Below are 17,700 nucleotides of genomic sequence, written 5' to 3'. Positions count from 1 at the left end.
CCATCGTGCCTCACGACAGCAAGTTTTCTGTCATCGGTTGCCTGACAGCAAGTGTCACCTGACTTATCTATTTGAAACTATGATGTTTCTCGTCAGCTAGTTGCAGCAGACCTGGCAAGTTCCTACAAACAATGGTTTTCTGCGTAAGCTTAGTATACTCCTGGTTAACGAACGTTGGTCTAGCGTGGGGCCGAAGCTAGAAAATCTCATTCACAGATTTCTAAACATGGTGAGCCGAAGGGCTTACACAGACACCTACGGGAAATTATAATAACATAATTATTGTAAGACAATCAGAATCACCAACACGAGGGTTTTAAATGAACATTCTCTCATGGTGTGACCGCAGAGAAACAGCCGGTCCCTCACTTAACTGCTCTGGCGGCTATTCCTCGCTTCACATGTTATCTTTCCAAAAGAAGTACTTCTGCCATCTCACACAATACAGTATTATGGCAACAGCAGCCTCCGATCGCCCGTTGTGTTGAGACGGAGCATAGCTAATTCCACATCTGTTATTCGCACTGGAGGACAGCTTTCATATCTGAACACGTTTATGATCCATACTAATAATCTCAAGAAAAGTTCTGTGTTCCACAAGACACCTGGAAAGCCTTCAAGGCTGCAGGAAATAACAGGCTCCTCTCTCCATAGCAAAATAAAGGAAAAGAAGAGGTAATCACTAGCAGTATTGAATATTGTCTGCAGGTATGATGGAGCATTAAAGGATCGACTAAATTGACTATTGGGTATGTGCATATTATATTATAAAATCTGTTGCATGACAAGTTGGGGATTAACAGCAATGTAACCGATCTTTACCTGGAGAGTTGCAGTAATGTTAAACACAGTAACAGCTATCGTACACTCACACCACTGTTCATCTATGGAAATTGCTTATTTCTGTACTGAAAATAAACTAGCATGATCTTGAAACATTAAGTGGGCTATGAGTGGGAGTTACAGGTAGACACTCTGTGCATGCCACAGCACTTTATTTCTATCGCTGTACATCAAATCCCTGTCCCCAGGTGTTCCATACAGAACAACTCATGACATGATGCTATGACCTCGTTGTTAGTTTTCACAATTTTCTTTCCGATAAGCTAGTTGTTTATCACTTGATTTTTCTTCCTTTTTATTTTCACTAGTCATTTAAAATTTTCGTTCTTAAATTCCGTGGTGATATTTATTTCCACTTCGTTTTTCCAATTTAACGAGCAATCAGATACCTTTCGGACTGCTAAGAAGTATTTTGGTCTCCTTATAAAATTCCTCTATCAGTTCGAAGTTCTTCTCTATCTTCAAGAAGCTGTAGCATTGACAAATATATTTTTCCTTATAAAACGTGAAATTTTCCTGTAAATATGGAACTTTCCAATTATTCAAAAATCTCCATCATTTGCTCATAGGTTACTCCGTAACACTTCTAACCGATTTGGTCTGCATGCGTCTGGATTTAATTTCATACTTTGGGGCTTGGTCAATCATTTTCTGACGATTGCTACCGGGAAAAAACTAATGCCGGTATAGCAGTCACACGAAGGCATCTTTCACATAGAATTAATTGTGAGGAGGCAGAAGTCATAGCCAGTGCTGCAGAGGTTGTCCGTGGATGGCTTGTGTGGTTCAGCGATGGCAGAGCCTCTCTGTGAACACCGAAAATCCGCTCCGTTATAACGTGGCGACGTGTTCTGTCCTCCTGTGTGTTCTGAGGGCGGGCAGCTGCCTTAAAGCTGCGCTGCGGGTGGCATACTCCGCGGAGCGCAGGGGCTCGATATTAAAACGGGACGTGGCGGCGAAAATATGAAGATTGTGTGCGCGCGTGTTTGTGTGCGTGCGCATCTCCCGTGCGAGAACAAATTTACAATAATAAGTTTATTAAACACAATGTGTATGTATAGTTACATTTCAATTAGCTTTTCACGAATCATTTAATAACGCGTTTATTGGTTGAATTCTGCTCTCACACTTTACTAAATGGTATTTGGTGTGTGGCTTGTTGCATAGTTTACAGATGCAGTCTTCCTCTCGAGCGTGTCATGATCCATTCTGGCATGTCTTCCAGAGGAAACTATTAGGTGCAAAATAAGGATCTGGAAGTTCGGCCCCTTGCAGGAATCTGAATTCCTAGCTTCTGTTGCCCCGATCACGTATAGTATCTCCCCGGCTTCGTTCGGTCTCTCGCTGATGACGGTGTTGTATGCTTGCATCTCTCGAAACATTGTCTAGTATCTTGACGAACAAACGTACGAATGAGAGCTGTGAGTAGAAATTTCCACGCTATCTGAGATTCGTAGATAGAGCAAGCTTTACACAAAAATCTGTATGGACAGCAGTCATAAAGTTTTAATTATCATCTTGGAAACATAAGGTCACGGAATTAACAAACTGTATGTTTCAATGCACATTTCTAGATTCCCAAAGGGCTTTTGGCTACGTTCCTAACAAACCGACTGTAATCAAATTGCGTGCCTCTGGAGTATCGTCTAAATTGTACGACTGGATTCGTGATTTCCTGTCAAAAAGGCGAAGTTAGTAGTAGTTGACGGACAGTCTTCGAATAAAAGTGTTACAGACCCTTTGCTGTCCCTGGTCTACATAAACGGTTCAAGAGACGATCTTAGCAGTCCTCTTAGGCTGTTTGCAGATGATGTTGTCATTCACCGACTATTAAAGTCATCCGAAGATCAAAACCAATTGCAAAATGGGTAAGACAAGATACGTGCAAGGTGCAAAAAGTTGATATTGACTTTAAATAATAGAAAGCGCGACGTCATCGACATGATACAAAAAGACGTGTTAAATGTTTTGTATTATCTTTTGAATTATCGCGAAACAGGGGAGAAGGTGTTACGGATAAGAGAAGCGATTTGGAGTGGCAATAATTAAAATAAAATCGGTTTTCGGCATTCTGTTACATCATAACGTCAGGCCGTCCAGTCATGCGAGGGAAGGGAAGGCATTATTGCAATAGTACGGCCGAGTCCCACCACTAGTACATGGCGCATTAGCCATCAGCTCGATATTCCATAAACGAGAGTGTGGTGTGAGTTACAATCCGAGAGCATGTACCCATTCCAGGGGCAGCCCCTGCAACATCTGCACCCAGGTGACTCAGTAAGCAGACAACAATTTCGTGAATGGTTGGCTGTACGCAGAGACTCCGTGCAATACACTTTATTTACAGATGAGGCTAAATTTACCTGCAATGGTGTTATGAACACCCGCAGTGCTCATACATGGGCGATACAACCCAAGTGACATTAGGGAAAAATAAGATTCCAAGTTAGGTTCTCAGTGAACGACTGGTATGGTACGATAGATGACCTGGTGGTAGGGCCTGTGTTCCTGCGAAATCACGTAACAGCCGCAGCCTACACACATTTCCTGATAGAAGACCTACCTGCACTTTTGGAATATGTGATACTAGAGCAACGATGGCAAATGTACCTGTAACACGATGGATCAGCGATTCACTGTACCACACAATTACCTCAGTATCTGAATAACCCATTTCCTCAACGATAGATTGGCTTTGATGGATCATTAAATGGCCTACCAGATCACCCGACCTAACCTCATAAGACTTCTGATTATGGTGCTGAATAAAAGGGGTGTGTACTTCACGATGTCGGATACACATGAAGAACTTCTTGCTCGCATCGCCAATGCTGTTGCCCGCATTAAAGGCCGCAGAGATGATGTTCGACGTGCAACACAGCACACCCTGCAGCGCGTTGACAGTTCTGTTGAGATGGGCGGAGAACTTTTTGAACATCTCTTTTACGCTGGATCAGCCATCTGTGACACCATTATTCGGTTCACAGCGCCTACACAGCATTTCAGTAACTAATACTAACGCTTGTCTTCCTACTCATTCATGGATGTGTGTAGTGTTCAACCCAGTCAAGTTCCGTAACCATCGAAAATCGGACACATATTCATAGGACTTTTACGGTTTATTTTCATACGTACAATTACCTAATAAATTATGTAACATTCCTCCTGAATCATCCCGTACAAGACATAAACAATCGTAACGGAATTACATAGTTTCGCTCATAAGACAAGTAATGAAAAAAGTGTTTGCAATTATTTACTGGATGTAAATTTTTATAAAGGAACTCACTGTCCAGTTGTGTTATAGCGTTGTTAGTGCTTTGTCCAACCTCAGTTCTTCGTAATTACTTCAAAAGTTCTCTTCGGTATTGATTTTGTTAGGGTTTGTAGTTCTTACACTGAAATTGTCGCCTTTCGTATCGCTCTTTTCACCTCACATACATACTCAGATTGCCTTCCATTGCGATAAACATGCCTTGCGAGTATTCCCAAATGTTTGCTACGGGGTTCATATTCGGCCTACGTGCAGGCCAGGGCAAGAAATCGATCTCTGTATCTTCAAACCACTTCTTGGTTGTAGTAGAAACACGCACGGATGCAATATCTTCTTGGCACATTTGACTTCCGTTCCCTGGGCCCTCATATATTGTAATCCGTTCTGTCTCTAGCATCTCAGTATCCACGTTAAGAGTTAATTCTAGCGATCAGCCAAGCAATACGCGATTAACCTTTAGCATATAAGGCAGCCGATATCATAATATTTCAACCTCCAAAAGCTGCTGCTTTGTTCTCAGATAATGCCAATAATATTTAAAGCCATCCGGCCACTCTCCATTTAACTTCTCATCACTGAAGATTACTGTTGTGTACATAGTTCCACGTAGTCATCGCATACACAACTTTCCCACTAGAGCGCGCCCCGCTAAGCACAACAGCGCAGGCGCAGCGCTCGTCCGTCTCCGCACTACGAGATGGCGCTGCCATAAAGACGGACCAAATTCTGCTTCCGCCGATCCGCGTATTAATATGTCTCGCAGCCAATGAGATTGCTGCTAACGTAGAACCTTTTCTCCTCACGGATCACACTCGCGCAGTGATGCATGAACGCGCGAGGTATTATAACGAGTGTACAGACCTCCGATTAGTCAGTCTGCATTTGTCTGCACCAGTCTGCATTAGTCTGTACCAGTCTGCACGAGTTCTACATTTGTCTGTACCAGTCTATAGTCAAGTTTCAATCTGCGCCTAATAAGATTACCATATTCCTGTACATAGCCATAAAGATAAATGTATAGACACTTTTGTCAAGTATCAGAGGTATATGTGAGAATAAGATTAACGTACCAATACCAAAGGAACGTCAGATTGTCAATTGTAAATAGCATCCAGAACCAAGTTAAGTAATTTTTATGCTTGTTATTATTTTAATAAATGTGTGTGAAAATTAATCAAGTTCTGTTTAAAGTTGGCCACCGTCAAGCTGCTACTCTAAGCGTGCAAGTGGCATTTCTATCGTCTGACCTAACGGCAGAAGATAAACACGCCACTATAAGACCACGAGACATATTGCTGACACTCGCCTACTTCGTTAGAGTGACAAGTCAAATAATCTGATGGTGTGTGTACCGAAGGTTTTACAGTACGCACACCACAATTACTTTACTTCATTTTGAAGTGCATGATGTATATTTTTCAGCAAACTCCTTTACAGCCTGTTTACTTCTGATGTTCAAGTGTGTGTGAATTCTTAAGGGATCAAACAGCTGCTGTCATTGGTCCCTAGACTTACACAGTACTTAAAATAACTTAAACTAAGAACAACAAATAGTTCAAATTGCTCTGAGCACTATGTGACTTAACTTCTGAGGTCATCAGTCGCCTAGAACCTAGAACTAATTAAACCTAACTAACCTAAGGACAGAACACACATCCATGCCCGAGGCAGGATTCGAATCTGCGACCGTAGCGGTCGCTCGGCTCCAGACTGTAGCGCCTAGAACCGCACGGCCGGCTAAGAACAAAACACACACACCCATGCCCGAGGGAGGACTCGAACCTCCGGCGGGAGTTTACATCTGAAATTGTTAATTTTCGTACATGCATCGATGTCTTGCATACTGTAGAGATTTACATTAAAAAACAACTTTTATTATTTGTTACAAAGTTATTGCAGAACGCTCAATAAATTTTTGCACTACCTGCGTATCTGGAAATATGTGTGGTCTTAGATTCAAGTGGAGCAGAGAATGAATTACAAACCACAAAACGAGAACTCTAATGTGTAGTAGAACGAATAGAACAGAAAAATAACGTGGTCATAGATTCAAGTGGAGCGGAGAATGAATTTCAAACGACAAAAGGAGAAACTCTAATGTGAAGTAAAAGTAATAGAATAAGAAAAATAAAAGCAGAATGAGATTTTCACTCTGCAGCGGAGTGTGCGCTGTATGAAACTTCCCGACAGATTAAAACTGTGTGCCGGACCGAGACTCGAACTCGGGACCTTTGCCTTTCGCAGGCAAGTGCTCTACCAGCTGAGCTACCCAAGCACAACCCACGCCCGCCCTCGCAGCTTTACTTCTGCCAGTAGAGCACTTGTCCGCGAAAGGCAAAGGTCCCGAGTTCGAGTCTCGGTCCGGCACACAGTTTTAATCTGCCAGGAAGTTTCAAAATATAAGCAGTCTATTCCAAAGAGCACATCTGTGAAATGAGATACTGGCGAGAAACATCCAATGCCGTGTTGCAGCGCCTCGTGCACTGTAGCCCGCTAGACTCCTCCTCGGCGAGCTGTCCACAAGGTGCTGGAGACGTCACTACTCAAACCTGCACTGTCCCGCTCTTGGACGGCGGCACTGCTGATGTCATCCAGTTTGGGAGCTCCTGCGACGACGCGATGCAAGATTCAGCCGGTCTCTAGCACGCTCAGTTGGCTTCGTGTACGAAGACAGTACAGTCCACTGCATTGTGTTGGTTCCGGTCTTCTGGAGGAAGGTGTTCACGAGGTGAACGTTGTGCGCTCGCGCATTGTCGTCTTGGAAAACGAACCTATTATTGAAACGTCGACTTGCAGGGCTGGAAGAAGGTTTCAGGATCTTGTCCCTAAGCTTCACAGCCCTCAAATTACCCTCGATAGAGAGGAAAGGCGTCCGATAACCGTACATGATACCGGCACGGAACACGACTGACGCCGCACCACTCTTTAACCCGTGCGTCAGCTCAGCTGAGACGAGGATCCGCATCTGGCCGCCTCAACACACCTCTCTAACTACACTACTGGCCATTAAATTGCTACACCACGCAGATGACGTGTTACAGACGAGGAGTTTAACCGACAGGAAGACGATGCTGTGATATGCAAATCATTAGCTTTTCAGAGCATTCACACAAGGTTGGTGCCGGTGTCGACACCTAAAACGTGCTGACACGAGGAACGTTTCCAACCGATTTCTCATACACAAACAGCAGTTGACCGGCGTTGCCTGGTGAAACGTTGTTGTGATGCCTCGTGTGAGGAGGAGAAATGCGTACCATCACCTTTCCGACTTACATAAAGGTCGGACTGTAGCCTATTGCGGTCGCGGTTTATCGTATCGCGACATTGCTGCTCGCGCTGATCCAGTTCCAATGACTGTTAGCACAATATGACCATCCAGACCGCCATGCGCTGTTGCCATTTTTCGGTGTGCACTCAGCCTCGTGAAGCCAATTGAGGAGCTACTCGACCGAATAGTAGCGCCTTCGGTCAAGAATACCATCACAACGACCGGGAGAGGGGTGTGCTGACCTCACGCCCCTCCTATCCGGATCCTCCAGCGAGGATGACACGGCGGTCGGATGGCCCTGGTAGGCCACTCGTGGCCTGAAGACGGAGCGCTTTATAGTTACTTTATGTATCTAAACTGACATAGGCCACCTTTGTCATTTGAACCCACAGTTTTTTGTGGTTGTAACCAAGGCCTACAATTTCTGATATAGATTTAGCCTACCTTGCACATGACGTGCTGCACTGTTACTATTGGAATGAGACCGAAGTGGATACACAGCCACATAACATGCGTAATTTTGTACAAGGTAACGTTGCATTACTTATTATTCAATATTCGAACTGTTCAAAATTTGATGGTTTGCAGTAAAGTACGAGTTGAGGATCAGACGTTCCCACGCACATCCCTATTATTAATATTCTCATTCTCAGGCTGCCACAAGCTCTTTCTTTCTTGTACTAAACTTAAAAAAAAAATCTCGCAGTCAATGTTTTGTGTGTGGGAACGTCGGCCGATTCAACGGAAGAGAACTGATTCGAATTTCAGTGATCTTCGTCCTAAATCTGTACGCTCGGGCGATGAAGTCGTTCGCAGTGACTCCGCGCAGACACTGGCGTACTCGCGGCGGCATTGTCGCTGCCACTGTGACCGCAGCCTTAGGTCGCCATTACACGAGCCGTGGGATTCAGTGAGAAGTACTCTCTGTCTTCAAGAATTCATCTCCACCGCGCTGGTGAACGTTCAGCAACCACTCGACTTCTGGATAGAGTCCGTGTGCGTCAAAATGGTGTATGCGATTGCAGCGCGCTTCAGCGGCAGTTTTCCGCTCTATGCGGTACACAAAACGCACGGTTTTATTACGAAATGGATGGGCACAAAATTCCGACGTAAGCTCTAGTAAGACGTCCCTATCCTCCATTATCCATACGCTAAACATGTTGCTCTGTGTGTAGCGCACACACATAAAAGTTCAGCATTTTTGAATGTGAATGTAAGAGAATGTAGATGAAGATGAAATAGGAGATATGATACTATGTGAAGAGTTTGGCAAAGCACTGAAAGACCTAAGTCGAAACAAGGCCCCAGGAGTAGACAGCATTCCATTAGAACTACTGACAGCCTTGGGAGAGCCAGGCATAACAAACCTCTACCATTTTGTGATCAGGATGTATGAGACAGACGAAGTACCCTCAGACTTCAAGAATAAAATAATAATTCCAATCCCAAAGAAAGCAGGTGATGACAGATGTGAAAATTACCGAACTATCATTTTAATAAGCCACGGCTGCAAAATACTAACACGAATTCTTTACAGACGAATGGAAAAACTGGTAGAAGCCGAACTCTGGGCAGATCAGTTTGGATTCCGTAGAAATATTGGAACACGTGAGGCAATACTTACCCTACGACGTATTTTAGAAGCTAGATTAAGAAAAGGCAAACCTACGTTTCTAGCATTTGTAGACTTAGAAAAAGCTTTTGACAATGTTGACTCGAATACTCTCTTTCAAATTCTAAAGGTGGCAGGGGTAAAATGCAGGGAGCGAAAGGCTGTTTACAATCTGTACAGAAACCAGATGGCAGTTATAAGAGTCGAGGGGCATGACACGGAAGCAGTGGTTGGGAAGGGAGTGGGACAGGGCTGTAGCCTATCCCCGATGTTATTAAATATGTATATTGAGCAAGCAGTAAAGGAAACAAAAGAAAAATTCGGAGTAGGTATTAAAATCCATGGAGAAGAAATAAATACTTTAAGGTTCGCCGATTGCATTGTAATTTTGTCAGAGACAGCAAAGGACTTGGATGAGCAGTTGAATGGAATGGACAGTGTCTTGAAAGGAGAATATAAGATGAACATTAAGAGAAGCAAAACGAGGATAATGGAATGTAGTCGAACTAAATCGGGTGACGCTGCGGGAATTAGATTAGGAAATGAGACACTTAAAGTAGTGAAGGAGTTTTTTCTATTTGGGGAGCAAAATAACTGATGATGGCCGAAATAGGGAGGGTATAAAATGTAGACTGGAAATGGCAAGGAAAGTGTTTCTGAAGGAGAGAAATTTAATAACATCGAATATAGATTTAAGTGCCACGAAGTCGTTTCTGGAAGTATTTGTATGGGTATGGACTGCAGCCATGTATGGAACTGAAACGTGGACGATAAATAGTTTAGACAAGAAGAGAAATTTGTGGCACAACTTGACTAGAAGAAGGGGATCGGTTGGTGGGGCATTTTCTGAGGCATCAAGGGATCACCAATTTAGTATTGGAGGGCAGCGTGGAGGGTAAAAATCGTAGAGGGAGGCCAAGAGATGAACACACTAAGCAGATTCAGAAAGATGTAGGTTGCAGTAGGTACTGGGAGATGAAGAACCTTGCTCAGGAAAGGGTGGCATGGAGAGCTGCATCAAACCAGTCTCAGGACTGAAGACCACAACAACAACAAACAACATACCAGTGCCTGTGTTTTTCAGATGTAAGATACCATCTTCCTTCGGACATTCATGAATGCAATGTCGTACGAGGGTCGTTCAGTAAGTAATGCCCCACTTTTTTTTCTCTCAGAACATAGCTCTTGTTAAGAGTCAGAATTTGGTGACAATATACAACAACATTTCGTCTCCACGTCCTATTTTTCTACGCAGTTATGTGAGCCTACAAGCTGTTGGGGGGGGGGGGGGGGGGGAGAGAATAGAGCGGCAGTTTTCCGCCGCAGAGCACGTGGCTGGCGGTTGCTAGGGGGGCGTGGCGAGCGGCTAGTGATTACGCGGTCATGGAAAGACCCGAGCGGAAACTTGTGGCCGTGGTTGCGCGCTTGGAGAAATTTACATGCCAGAGAAAAGCTGATAAAAACAGAACTAAGAGTGACACGAAGGTGCGAATTGGCACTCATGGGCAGAAAATTATTGAAAGCTAACTTATCTAGACTCGTCACGAAATATATAACAGTTTAAAAGTTATTGTTGTGTTAAAAATTGTAAATTTATGAAATTTCAAAAGCTAATATCTCGGCAATGCTTTGGCCGATTAATATACACAAAGTGTCTACGGATGCGGCTAGTAGAGCTGCATCGAACAATCATAGCAGACTTAGCAGAATATGTACAATTTTTGAATGAGAGGTCGGAATATGGGATTCGACAGAGAGAAACTGTGTTTTTGGTAATGAATAAATTTAAAGAGACGAAACTAGCGGCAGTATTCTCAAGTTTAAAGAGGTAGGTGAGTAATTGTCTATTTTCATTTGTTTATTTATGTTTAGTATTAAAAATGTAGGAAAAAGAAAAATCACGCTTAGAGGGAATAGTTTGTTCCATCTTATTACAATTAGTTTTTTTTGTTGCATTATACATTCAACATTTTTTTAGTTTAAATAGTGTGATATCTCGAGTGAAGAGGTGGACTACCTGTTTATTTAATTCAAATCACAATTACATAAAAGCACTTCCTTTCCTTAATCCCACTACGTTGCCTTGGGTTGATTAAGTTTGGGATTTGTATTAAGAGTTCGTCTGCTGGTAGTGCCAAGGCAGAGATGTGGTCACCCTGTAGGTCGGTTAGTGCCAACCTAAGCCTCGAGTAAACACAGAGATGATGCACCTGTTTACCAGGGGGTAGTAACAGGTCCCCCTCCCCTCCATGTAAGGGAACGGCCGCTGAGAGCCGCCATGAGATACTCACTCTTGGGGTAGCGGCTGAACTGAGCGGACGGAATCGAGGGCAATCTCCGTCTCTGCCGCCAATTTCACGGTGGCATGAGGTATTATGTTTTACACTGTTACTAATCCGCTCTTTTTCAGGACTGATATAGTTAGTGTGTCGTTACGGCCATTCATTCATTTTTTTTTTAGAAATTTTGACTTTACAATTTACTGACAATTTTGTCAGTTAGGGTTTCCTTTTCAGAGGCGATCATGGGGGCTTGCGTTATCCCTTTATAGTGCTGCAATCACTTGATGCCTTCAGCACACGAAAGCAGCAATAGTTCCAAAAAAATTGTATAGGTTCATTTTTAGAAGCAGCAACTTTTTTTTTTTTTTTTTTTTTTTTTTTTTTTTTTTTTTTTTTTTTTTTTGCAATGTTAAAGTAATCTGGGGCCTCACCCCGTCTAGTTAACACGTGGTCGTAACGACTGATGAGTAATCTGGAAGACGATTCCGTGTGAAACCTGGTAGGAGATGCGTGTGTGACATACTTAAGCTTCTAAGCGTGTGACGTGAAATTTTTCTAGGCCATCTCATAAATTTTGTTCACGGTTCCTTTTTAGCCCCCATTTGCAAGCAGCACGTCCTAACTACTTTGATAAAGAATAGGTTGAGGGTATGAATGATTGTATAGTATGGATAGCAAGAACGAACTGAGGGGTCAGTACAAAGAAATTAGCTGTTGGTATCGGTCACCCTCGTGGTGCCGAATTGCACTACCAGCGAGCTACCAGTTCGTTCTTGGAAATTAGTTAAAGTGAGGATGCTTACGTGTGCGGTTAATCGATTATTTGCGTGTGCCGTATTTCACCGGATGTTTTATTTTTAAGAATTTGTTTTCTTTTGTGAATATGGAGGATGTTTGTGTCTGCTTTGTTCCCCCATTTTTCCGCCAAAGAGAATTTTTGTTGTTCGGTCCTAGTAGTAATCTTGGGTGCGAATTTCGGTCACTGTCCCAATAGACGGACCGCAAGGGCAGCAACGTAGTCCCATCTCTTTCCCAGTGCTTAAGTAGAAACGAGATGCCTGTTGGTTTAAGCACCTTCAGTGCAAGAAGAAACTAGAAGACATTTGACTTGACTTTGTTTGCTGCAATTATTAAATTTGTAAAGTTTTGGGGAATATAGATAATAAATGTCATATTAAGTTTGTAAAACTTCTGGGATCTAGACAATAAATGACCTATAAACTGGATGTCACGGATTTAGTGGTCATTACAAACCCCAGTCCTGTGTCGAGAGCAATGACATGAATTTAATGATCATTACAAACCCCAGTCCTGTGTAGAGAGCAATGTTATCAACAAAGTGGTGTCCTTATAGATCATGATAGAGCGTGGCCTTTACTGACTTGCCCACTTGGTTGTTTAAGCCCTCCCCCGCTTTATCCGTTGCGCAATATTAACATAATAATCATCAGATCATTTAGCTAAGCGTCGGGCCGGCCCCTTAAATTCAATCCTTCCGAGCAATGTATCAAGCGGGCAAGCACGTGTCAGTGTGGCGACTTGGCCACACACGCGTCCGGCACGCTCTAGCATGGATAGGAGGAAACAGAGGAAGAGAGATACAAACAGGTAACGATGCATAACTAAACAGAAGGAATCTTTCAACCCCGCAAGAACATTATTTGTGAAAAAAAATGGTGGCAAATACGAAAAATTGGTCTTTAGATTGTTATCACCCGGAAAATTTCCATATTTTTCCATGTATCTTCTGTGTTTTTGTGTTTAGTTTTAGAATATTCGTAATTTTTTGTCAGGCATTGTTTTGAGTTAGGCAGTCGTTTCGAGGGTGGATAGGGCGGCCATCTTTGACGAGAGACAGTGGAGTTTGAGCGACGCTAAGAGCCGGACCTGCCACCCATCTGGGGGTAGTACTGGGTTGGTATTCACCATCGGAGATATGTATGTATGTAGCGAAGTGCGAAAGCGATCAAGTGGAGCCCAATGTAGTGGTTTAGAACAGCAGACAACAGTGTATTTTGTGAACAAACTGTCGAGTGCGTGATAGCGACACGTGAATTTTATAGTGAAGAGTTATACCATGAATTATTAATGGCCGCGCCCTGCTTTTGCCCCTCAGACTGCATTTTTAGTGTTTAGTCAATATATTGAAAACTATTCGTGGAAAAATAGAAATTAACTACTTGTCCAACTTATAAATCAACGAGAGTGACTCAATACTATTTAAATTTCACAGCAATACCTGCCTGCATTTATTTATATATATATATATATATATATATATATATATATATATATATATATATATATATATATATATCACCTTGAAAATAAAGTTTAAGATTGGTGCGAGCTGACACACTATGACTAAAAGCGTAACCAAACATTGATATCAGCCACATCTCTGGGCCGCTGAATTAAGCTGAGTGTTGAATGTAGCAAATGCATACATATTGGCGCCATAGCACGTGGGGCCTGGAGTTAGCTATACAAATCTACAGTGCATGGTGCCCTGTACTTTCGTACTCTCCATCACGTTCTCTAGCCGTGCGCCAACGTTGTGGAAGAGCATTTATTCCCTGCTGGCAAAAGCTCTAGTCCTGTAGGCGTAGCCATGTTTTCACTGCATCACTGACGCTCTCGTCATCTTCAAAGTGTGTTCCCCGTAGAGAATGTTTAAGCGGCCCAAAGAGATGGAAATCCGAGGGTGCCAGGTCTGGACTGTAGGGTGGATAAGTCAATGATGTCCAGCCCAATTTGGCGATGTTTTCCCGGGTTCTCAGACTTGTGTGTAGACGTGCATTGTCGTGTTGGAGTAAGATTTCTGTTGGATTGTTGTCCGATCGAACACGTCAAAACGGTTCTTGAGTTTATTCAGAGTCTTGACGTATATCTCTGAATTGATTGTTGACCCTCTTGGTACCACATCCACGAGAGTGACGCCATCACAGGCGCAGAAGACTGTCACCATGACTTTTGCGGCAGGGGGAGTTTTCTTGAATTTCTTCTTTTGTGGTGAATGAGGATGATGCCACTCCATGGACTGCCGTTTTGCTTCCGGCGCAAATTGGTGCACCCACCTTTCGTCCCCCATAACTATCCGTGACAGAAAGACGTTTCTTTGAATCTTGTGGCCCGCTGTGAGCATTCGTGGAACCCATCGTGAGCACGTCTCTGAATATTCGAGAGTCTCGATTATTGCAGACGCACTTCCAATGCTGACCGACAACTGTAGAGCAAATTGTCGGGTTTTGATAACGCCGATCGGCATGAATAATGGCATCCGCACGATTCAGCATGTCTGGAGCAGTGGCTGTGACAGGACGTCTCGACCGTGGCTGATCATGGAGCTCTGTTTCTGCGTTTTCTGCTGCTGTAACTTTCTTTACTCATCGCCCAACTGTACTCCTATCAACTTCAGCACCGCTATACACTGCACACAAACGTTTATGGATGTTCATCACGGTTTCTTTTTGTGCACACAATAATTCAATAACAGCACGCTGCTTGTAACGTACTGTACTACGGCTCTGCGACCTGCCAGAACGGTTCGAAACTTCACCAGCGTACAGAACAAACATCAGATGTGAAGCACCAACAAGGACGTTGGCATAAGTATGTTAACGGATTAAAAAAAATGTGGGACATTACTTATTGAACGATCCTCGTATTTATCCGCCGATACTGGGCAAGCAACTGTCAATTAAAATTTGTCTCCAGTGCGGGAACACTCATAATGGATGTACCGCTGCTGGCTGTAGACACGTGTTTGACGACATATGGAAATCGGACTAAGCGCGAGGCATGATCGGATAGCCTAATGCTGGAAGTGGTTCGAGTCGCGGTCCGGAACAAATTTTCACTGTCACCGTTTCCTTATACAGCTGACGGTCGTCCATATTCGCAAATCCCAATATGTTTCATGTATCTATAAACATAAGACAAAAAGAATGTTTCGTATCTAGTCAATGTGGACATCAGCTTGCAAACGTTTCATTGCAAATAGTACGATACGAATTCACAGTAGTGTTCCACATACGGTAAAAATGATTTCATAATCCACACTTTTTTAATAGAGCCCTAAGGTCATTCTTACTTTGTCTCTGTTTGCATTTAGCAGTAGAGTTTTTAGAACATGTGAAAGACAACAGTTGAAATAAGCAAGTTTCAATTATCTGAAAAACTAATCCTGCAAGCTCTCTTGCAGATAAATCCAATTGAACGAACTCGCTCCTGGAAGGGGTACACTTACTTTTGCATTACATAGAATTTTGCAGAACATACTGCTATTAAATTAATAAGGTAGTCAGAGAACTTTTTACAACACGTGTAAATTCTTTTTCTCGATTTACCGAAATGTAAAACCACCCCCACAACACACACACCACTTTGCAACTCGGCGTCTCCATTCATTATGCCATGCTGAACTTACGTAACTTAATGATCAAGTCTCGTACTTTATCATATCATGAACGTTTTTGTAGCTGGTGTGTTATTCATTGACATATAATTGGCTCTGAGCACTATGGGACTCAACTGCTGTGGTCATCAGTCCCCTAGAACTTAGAACTACTTAAACCTAACTAACCTAAGGACATCACACACATCCATGCCCGAGGCAGGATTCGAACCTGCGACCGTAGCGGTCACCTGGTTCCAGACTGTAGCTCCTAGAACCTCTCGGCCACCCCAGCCAGTCGTGCTTTTCCCATGAATCACCTAAGTACAAATGACACCTTCACCAATGCAGTGCCATTTCATAATTTGTGCACACGATACTGTCGCTCCCGGTATACGTGCATTATATCTATCCCTTGACTTTTTTCACCTCAGTGTACAATCACAGGACTTAAATTAAAATACGAGGCCTTTTTTTTAAGTAAGTACCATTTTGAAATTAAAAAAATACGTGCTAAGACATCTCAATAATTTATTTTTACATGAAAGCCTGTATCTTAATCTACGCACTGACGCCATTACAGTCTGATTCTTCCTTGTTTGCGTTGTGTACTGAGTAAGATGCCTCCGATAATCGTGAGTCCTGCCGACTGTGAAGTACGGGCTGTTATAAGATTTCTTAGTGCTAAAGGCCTAAAAGCGACAGATATTCATCGTGAGATCTGTGCAGTTTACGGAGAAAACATTATGAGTGACGGAATGGTAAGAAAGTGGGTGAGAGCATTTAAAGATAGTCGCACAAATGTGCATGATGAACAACGGAGCGGGCGTCCTCCGGTAGTTAATGAAAGTTTGGTGCAGGAAGTGGACAATAAGATGAGAGAAAACAGACTGTTTACAAGTTCCTCCTTGCGGGATGACTTTCCTAATGTGTCTCGTAGTGTTTTGTATGGCATTGTGACCGAGCACTTGAATTACCGAAAATTGTTCGCACGTTGTGTACCGAAAATGTTGACGGATGTGCACAAAACCAAACGTTTAGACAGTGCATTGACTTTCCTTGAGCAGTACCACAACGACGGTGATGATTTCCTACGCCAAATTGTTACCGGCGATGACACATGAGTGGCCTACATACTACCAGAATCAAAGAAACAGTCCATGGAACTTGAGCAAGGGCATCTTTTTGCTGCAAGACAATGCCCGTCCGCAAGTGGCGAATCAGACCAAAGATCTCATCACATCTTTGCGATGGGAAAATTTAGATCATCCTCCGTACGGCCCCGATCTTGCGCCCAGTGACTACCATCTGTTCCTGCACTTGAAGAAACACCTGAGCGGTCAGCGTCTTGAAGTGAGGAAGGCCATCTGCAATAGTGGCTGAAACGTCAAAGAATTTTACAAACTGACAATGTGGTCACATACTGTGAGGAATTTCATTGACAGGGATAAAAGTTAGTGGGCAGAGATACGGAAAGTTCGATGTTTACCAGCAACACTGTGATTAATCTCTGTTGATCCATCATTGACAGGGGACATCAGCTGGTTAAGAAATTGTCAATATCAATGAAACTCACCAACAGCCCTGTAACTTAAGATGATATTTTACTTTATTTTGAAGCGTACCAGTTCCAGCATTTCACTATGCCAGTTTCAGGCCCCATACAAATCTCTGCAAATAAACGAAAATGTCGTATAGAGCCATAATTCTCTGGATGTAGTGAACTGAATAGTTACTCTAGTGCTTCATTCGAAGACCTGAAAGCAGCAGAGTGGTGATGCAGTGGTGAAAAAGTCAGGGGGCAGACTTCTGTGAGGAGGGTATTCAAAAACTGGTACAACGTTATGACAAGTGCCTCAATATTGAAAGAAAATGGTTCAAATGGCTCTGAGCACTATGGGACTTAACTTCTGAGGTCATCAGTCCCCTAGAACTTAGAACTACTTAAACCTAACTAACCTAAGGACATCACACACATCCATGCCCGAGGCACGATTCGAACCTGCGACCGGAGCGGTCACGCGG

The sequence above is a fragment of the Schistocerca piceifrons genome, chromosome 9 (assembly GCF_021461385.2).
Source record: "Schistocerca piceifrons isolate TAMUIC-IGC-003096 chromosome 9, iqSchPice1.1, whole genome shotgun sequence".
NCBI classification, from domain to species: domain Eukaryota; kingdom Metazoa; phylum Arthropoda; class Insecta; order Orthoptera; family Acrididae; genus Schistocerca; species Schistocerca piceifrons.
The sequence above is the reverse complement of the archived record's forward strand: the minus strand, read 5'-3'. Positions refer to the sequence as shown.